This window comes from Nerophis ophidion, linkage group LG03 (assembly GCF_033978795.1).
Source record: "Nerophis ophidion isolate RoL-2023_Sa linkage group LG03, RoL_Noph_v1.0, whole genome shotgun sequence".
NCBI classification, from domain to species: Eukaryota; Metazoa; Chordata; class Actinopteri; order Syngnathiformes; family Syngnathidae; genus Nerophis; species Nerophis ophidion.
The window spans coordinates 34,162,675-34,170,479 of NC_084613.1; the positions used below are offsets into that span (position 1 = coordinate 34,162,675).

Below are 7,805 nucleotides of genomic sequence, written 5' to 3' on the forward strand. Positions count from 1 at the left end.
GTTCAACTGCAATCATGTGGCAATCACGGAAAAATGTGATGATAGCCGCAGAACAGGAAATGGAACACCAAATTCACCAAAGAACAGGGCTGTATTTAGTCCTTTGGGAGCCCAGGGAAAAGCTACCATATTTTCCAGACCATATAAAAATGTTTTCCATTTATTAGCCGCGCTGGACTAAAATATAAATATAAAAATATAAATATAAATGTTGGGAAATTAGTTATTTACACAGAAAGTCTGTAAACGTTTATTTACATACCTTAATTGTTTCCAAACGGTGCCTGTAACGCGGCAGTAAAACGGCTGATCAAACAAAACAGAAGTGATGGTCATGGACCCGCTAGCTGCGGAAGCTATCTTTCCAATCAGCTTAAGAGTTTATCTAACTGAAAAAATACAAATATAATGCACTTGTAAGTCAATAATGCAAACACAAACACTCGTAAACATGTTACCGATAGCACATACAATCAACCATGTGACGGTTTGAAAAGTAAAAATTGTTTTAGTTACATTGTAAAACTTACAAACATTGCTTGAGGTGATGAATGAAGAAGCCGTACGAGTAGAAATGCTGTGGACTGAAAGAATCAATCAATTATTATTTATATAGCCCTAAATCACTAGTGTCTCAAAGGGCTGCACAAACCACAACACAAACCACTACGACATCCTCGGTAGGGCCCACATAAGGGCAAGGAAAACTCACACCCAGTGGGACGTTGGTGACAATGATGACTATGAGAAACCTTGGAGAGGACCGCATATGTGGCCAACCAACCCCCCCCCCCCCCCCCCTAACTTTTTTTTACTTAGGGGCCCAACTTTTCCACAACGGAACGGCCCAAGATTAACTCGAATATAACACTGAATGAGTAATTTTACTCTTGATTTTATTCGTATTCAATAATTATATCTACATACAGTTTGACAGGATAAACCTTGTCAAATGATATAAAAATATGAACTATGAAACCAAAAAACGGATTGATAAAAAATAAATGTACATACATTACACAGTGCTAAAATGTACTTTAACTCAATTGATAATAATAGATAATTATATAATGTTTCTTAAATGGATGGATGGTTGGATGAAAGTAACATTTAAGTGAAAAAACTTCTCCATGACTTTAGCTCCAGACTTCTTCTGTTTGTTTAATGTTGTCATTACTGCCACAAGAGGTGGAAAAGTGGATTACACCGAGTAACATTGCGGCCTATACATACCACATCCGAATAGCATATATTTTTGGGCGGCCCTTTGGTTAACAAACACTGGACTAGAAGACAGAACGGCACTTATACGTCCAGTTCAAGGCGCTAAACAAAAGAAAATACTGCCGACGTTCAACCAGCAGAACTTGCAGTGAGCAAACTCATCCAAAAGATGCCGCTGTGGCACAAATATATATATATATATATATATATATATATATATATATATATATATATATATATATATATATATATATATATATATATATATGTATATATATGCATACACACACACACATAACCCAAAACCAGTGAAGTTGGCACGTTGTGTAATTCGTAAATAAAAACAGAATACAAAGATTTGTGAATTCCTTGCAAACACTGGTTGAGAAATGTTATTTTTAAACTGTTTGACAATTTGCTCACGCATTTGTTCACAAAGTGGTGACCCTCACCCCATCCTTGTTTGTGAACGACTGAGCATTTCAGGGAAGTCTCGTTTTATACTTAATCATGGTACCAAATTCCCAATTAGTCTGTTCACCTTTGGGATATTTCAAACAAGTGTTTGATGAGTATCCCTCAACTTTCTCGGTCTTTTTGCCACTTGTGCCATCTTTTTTTAAACGTGCTGTAGGCATCAAATTCCAAATGAGCTAATATTTGCAAAAAATAACAAGTTCGAACATCAAGTATCTTGTCTTTGCAGCCTATTCAATTGAATATAGGTTGAAGAGGATTAGCAAATCATTGTATTCTGTTTTTATTTACAATTTACACAACGTCCCAACTTCACTAGTTTTGGGGTTTGAATATACATATGTGTATGTGTATTTACAGATGTATACACACATACACATATATAGATATATGCATATATGTATACAAACATACATAAATATATATACATATTTACATATATACTTATATGTATTTATGTATGTATATATATATATATATATATATATATATATATATATATATATACATACATACATATACATTATAGTGTCTTCAAAGAGTGCAGCTTTTGTACTAAAATAGGGACTTATACGAGGCTAGAAACCATTATTCGAGTTTATATTGATTCTTATCGAGTTTAAACTGATTCTTATTGGGAATAATGCTTCACTATTCAAAATTTTTACAGTTTATGAACGGTTTTTAAGAACCAATTATATTCGTGAATCGAGGTTCCACTGTATTTTGATAATTAGATTATTTTGGGAAATATGCGTCAATGTATGCAAGATTCAGTTTTCATCGTACATTTTGAAATCATCTACTAACAAAAACTGAGGTATCACTCACTCTTGATTTGGTTTCATTCACTTATTTCTACTGGTGTGAAGTTTCCACGATGGCCACAGTTTGACCATGGAACAGATTATTTATTTATTTTTTTATTTCCAATGGTTTTTTTTGTTTGTTTTTTAAGTGTATTTAAAGTGCTGTGAGAAGAGAAATGTACGTTTGGAACTACACATGGGTCCCAGTGGACTTTTGTCCTCACCCATCGGGGACATAGTATGTCCTTTCTAGTGGACTTTCGGACGAGAAAAGTGCAACGAAGCCTGCGGCACAGTGGCTCCGTGGATCAGACACGGTGTAAGGGGACGTGGGAGGTGCTGGATGGACCATCCGTCACTACGCTTGCTGCCTCCAGCAGCCCCGCAGGGAAATCTGATCTCCACACCCCCTCTTAAGAGGAGCAAACAATCACGTCTGCAACAAACACTGAACCAAGAGCAGTTCGCCTCCAAAATAAAAGCATGGGAAACCAGGTATGTTTAACGTACATGGAATCTGACTTGGTACACTGTGTCTTTTTTTTATACAATGTGAACCATTAATATGAACTAAAATACAAACAAGCGTTTTATTGGGCTAATAAGATAATAGTGTATTGGCAAATAGAGCAAAATTATGACGTAGTATGCTCATTTGTGTGATTATCATTCTGCTTGTACTGTAGCTTGACTGCAATTTAATTGACCTCCAAGCATCTAAGTCTCACCTTAAAACTCATTTGTATACTCTAGCCTTTAAATAGACCTCCTTTTTAGACCAGTTGATCTGCCGCTTCTTTTCTTTTTCTCCTCTGTCCCTCCCTCCCTTGTGGAGGGGGTCCGGTCCGGTGGCCATGGATGCTTGTTATTGGATTATATCAAACTGTTAAAGACATTCCATCCTGGGTCCCGAGTCGGGACCCAGGATGGGCCGCTCGTCGGGACCCAGGATGGACCACTCGCCTGTGTATCGGTAGGGGACATCTCTACGCTGCTGATCCGACTCCACTTGGGATGGTTTCCTGTGGACGGGACTCTCGCTGCTGTCTTGGATCCACTTTGAACTGAACTCTCGCGGCTGTGTTGGATCCACTATGGATTGAACTTTCACAGTATCATGTTAGACCCGCCCGACATCCATTGCTTTCGGTCCCCTACAGGAGTTGGGGGTGGGTGGGGGGGTTGCCCACATATGTGGTCCTCTCCAAGGTTCTCATAGTCATCATTGTGTCATGATCCGTAGTCTGGATCATGTTTAGTTTAGTTATTTTCTGTTAGTTTGGACTCCCTTTGTTGTTTGTGTACCTTTTTGTGAGTCAGTTTGGTCACCATGGCAACATATTAATTTCACCTGCTGAGGGTTCCAGACGCACACCTGTTTTTTTTAATTACTTCCTTATTTAAGCCTGCCGTGTCCCGTCAGCTTGTCTTGGTCCCTTGTTTGCGGTATGCAACTGTTTCGTTGGTAATTCTAGATTTCTTGTTACCTGATCCTGTGCTAGTGTTAGCATTAGCTTCTGTGCTTTCGCCACGCGTTTCTTTTCGTCTGTTTTTTGTTATTAAATCATTCTTACCTTTTAGTTGTTGTCCAGAGTGTCTATGTTTGCGTTGGAGGAACGATCCTGCATTAAAATGCGACCCCCACGTGACAGAAGGGACCAAGCTTACAGTTCCTTCGCCATAGACTCTGAAGATGTGGAGCAAGGTACGTGGAGAGCAATGGAAGCGGAGACTCTACGCCACTCGCCCTTGGAGCGCCAGGACCTGATGTGGGGTCCTAATGGCAAGTTGATTCCGATCACCTCCGTATGGCCCGAGGACATCGATCCACCACAGTACCGGACGCGTCAGCGAAGACGGCAGCCGTCCAAAAGGGCTCCACTTCGCTACCGGGACGCGCCGCTCCCTCAGACTCCTCCGGACAGCAAGACGCCACAAGCAGCAAAGTTTTCCTCGCCGCCGATGTTTGGTAATCCAGTCACTCATTTTGCCAAACAATTTTCTGATTGGGCTGCTAACAAAATGAACTCCGGCTACGACTTCACTCCATCCACTCTTCATGACGTCACTCCGCCCACTTCTGATGACGTCACTGAATCGGCGCGCGGCGATGACATCATTCCGCCGGCGTCATCTAAGGAAGTCACGGACCATAATGTTCTTGTTGTGCCTTCTGTCTCTAGGTGTAAGTCACCTACAGAAGACTATAATTCAAAGATAAAACACTACCAGGACATTTTTTTGAAATTTAGATTTCCTCAGTCTTCTTTTGATTGCCAAGCTCCGCCCCCCCATGGCTCTAGTCCAGCCCACGACACGGATGTTTTCTTCTTGTCCTCCCACACAATCTCAGGTGGGAGAGGGAGATGCACTTGCTGAACATTTTTTAGGGGAGGAAAATGAACTGGCTGAACATTTTTTAGGGGAGGATTCTACCCACCTCCTAACCTCCCTCCACCCACCCCGAAAGACGGTTCCAGACCGCAAGAAGTGCGTCTGGTATCCGCCCCTTGGGGGGGGGGGGGGGGCCTGGGGCAGGGGGGCGGTGCGGGGGGAGTGGCACAACTGCGCCCAGCCAAGCCGCAACCTCCTCCTAGGCCGCCTCCACCAGCTCCACGACCAGTACCAGAACCAGCTCCACGACCAGTACCAGTACCAGTACCAGCACCACGACCAGTACCAGCACCACGCCAAGTACCAGTACCAGCACCAGCTCCACGACAAGTACCAGCACCAGCTCCACGGCAAGTACCAGCACCAGCTCCACGACAAGTACCAGCACCAGCTCGACAAGTACCAGCACCAGCTCCACGACAAGTACCAGCACCAGCTCCACGACAAGTACCAGCACCAGCTCAACGACAAGTACCAGTACCAGCTCCACGCCGCCAAGCACCGCCATGCCAAGAACCAAGCCAAGTCTCGTCTTCTGCTGCGTCCACGCCTGACACGTCTTCTGCTGCGTCCACGCCTGACACGTCTTCTGCTGCGTCCACGCCTGACACGTCTTCTGCTGCGTCCACGCCTGACACGTCTTCTGCTGCGTCCACGCCTGACACGTCTTCTGCTGCGTCCACGCCTGACACGTCTTCTGCTGCGTCCACGCCTGACAAGTCTTCTGCTGCGTCCACGCCTGACACGTCTTCTGCTGCGTTCACGCCTGACTCCTCGTCTTCTGCTGCGTCCACGCCTGACAAGTCTTCTGCTGCGTTCACGCCTGACTCCTCGTCTTCTGCTGCGTCCACGCCTGTTACGACGGCGCCGACGTGCCAACTTCCACGTCGACCATGGATGTGGCCGCCCCCTGGTCGTCCGCCACGCCAAGTGCATCCACCTCCCTGTCGGCCACGGATGTGGCCGCTCCCTGGTCGCCCGCCTCGCCGGCTGCAGCGGCGTTCCACTCGCCGCCGCCACTAGACTTTGCCTCGGTGGATTCGGGGACACTTGGCCTGGCGACCCACCGCCAATTCCTCCCTCCGCCCTCCCGTGACTCTTGACCCTGCTTGTTTTTGTTTATGGACATCTGGTATCTGTCCTTGAGGAGGGGGTACTGTCATGATCCGTAGTCTGGATCATGTTTAGTTTAGTTATTTTCTGTTAGTTTGGACTCCCTTTGTTGTTTGTGTACCTTTTTGTGAGTCAGTTTGGTCACCATGGCAACATATTAATTTCACCTGCTGAGGGTTCCAGACGCACACCTGTTTTTTTTAATTACTTCCTTATTTAAGCCTGCCTTGTCCCGTCAGCTTGTCTTGGTCCCTTGTTTGCGGTATGCAACTGTTTCGTTGGTAATTCTAGATTTCTTGTTACCTGATCCTGTGCTAGTGTTAGCATTAGCTTCTGTGCTTTCGCCACGCGTTTCTTTTCGTCTGTTTTTTGTTATTAAATCATTCTTACCTTTTAGTTGTTGTCCAGAGTGTCTATGTTTGCGTTGGAGGAACGATCCCGCATTAAAATGCGACCCCCACGTGACACATTGTCACCGACGTCCCACTGGGTGTGAGTTTTCCTTGCCCTTATGTGGGATCTTCCGAGGATGTCGTAGTGGTTTGTGCAGCCCTTTGGGACGCATGTGATTTAGGGCTATATAAATAAACATTGATTGATTGATTGATTGTTTTTGTAAAGTGATAAAAAACAATGACCAAAGTGGAACACCTACTACTCACTGTAAAATGCAATGGAATGTCTCTAACAGTTTGATATAATCCAATAACAAGCATAATGTTAGATAAATACAGTTTATTAATATTCTTGTAAAAGCTGAATTTCTGCGATGTAAAAAAAACAAACACGTTCACAACTCTTCATTTGAAAGGGCGTAACAGTTTGGTAAAATCCAATAACAAGCATAATTTTAAATAAAAACAATTTTTTAGTTCATTAATATTCCTGTAAAAGTTGATTTTCTGCTATTTAAAAAAAGGCGCGTTCACACCTTTTCTTTTGAAAGGACGTCTCACGGAAGTGAAGCCGCCGCGCGCACCGAAACCCCGCTAGCTTGACGTCCGCCTCCATGCCTGCGGTCTTCTTGACCCAGTCTGAGCGGAGCAGCGCCGCCAGTCCAACTTCACTTGCCGAGCCGAGCGGTACCGGCTGGGCGCACGTGACGAAGACAACATGAGCGAGGGCGCCAGGTTCGGACTCTGTGGACTGCGGCGCACTGTGGACTGGACCGGAAGGACCTGCTGCTAGTACCTGCTAGTAGAAGTAGTGGACAAGTCGACGCTCGTGTCAAGACGTGGAGGGAAAGGATTTGTGACTTTTCCTTTTTTTTGTCGTTGTTGTTGTTTGTTCTTCTCTCCTCGTTGACACCGAAGACCCGTGGGGGATTTCTAGAGTACTTTTTGGTGTCCTGGAATTTCATGTTTGGACACCTGAAGACATAAAGTCTGCCCTGGACGGACATTACATTAGGTACGTCCTTCACTTTCCTCTACTCTACAGGTTGACGTGTGCGTGCGTTTGCACGCTCGGTTCTGTTGTGTTTGTTTATTCCTCCATTTATGTCTAAATCAAAAACATCAAAGTGCAAGTGGTCGTCCTCATCTCTTCTGGTCTGTGCTGCATTTTGATGCCGGGATGAGAAAAAAACATCAACATTTAAACAACAATCTAACGGAATCAATATATAAATCATGAATTAACATCAATATGGTGCTATTTTTCGCATCCTGTTAAAGCCCGACGTGCCTGTTCCGTTCCTCCTTGCCGCATCGCTCAAGTCTTCCATGTAAGATGAAATATGAATTGGTACCAAAACGCCTTTTTTTTCATGATGATAGTCAAGAGAAC

General features: G+C 44.1%; 1 protein-coding gene across 11 annotated transcripts in view; it reads left to right on the top strand.

Annotated features, from left to right (window-relative positions):
* The first annotated feature begins 6,995 nt into the window (after positions 1-6,995).
* The window catches only part of fgfr3 (fibroblast growth factor receptor 3), a 148,330-nt gene continuing 147,520 nt past the window's right edge, over positions 6,996-7,805 (top strand). For 9 of the 11 annotated variants that reach the window (XM_061894971.1, XM_061894977.1, XM_061894970.1 and 6 more), the window contains exon 1: positions 6,996-7,427. The gene's annotated coding sequence lies outside the window, so the exon portion shown is untranslated. The remainder of the gene's footprint in view (positions 7,428-7,805) is intronic. The other 2 variants (XM_061894972.1, XM_061894981.1) reach the window with 1 other exon arrangement.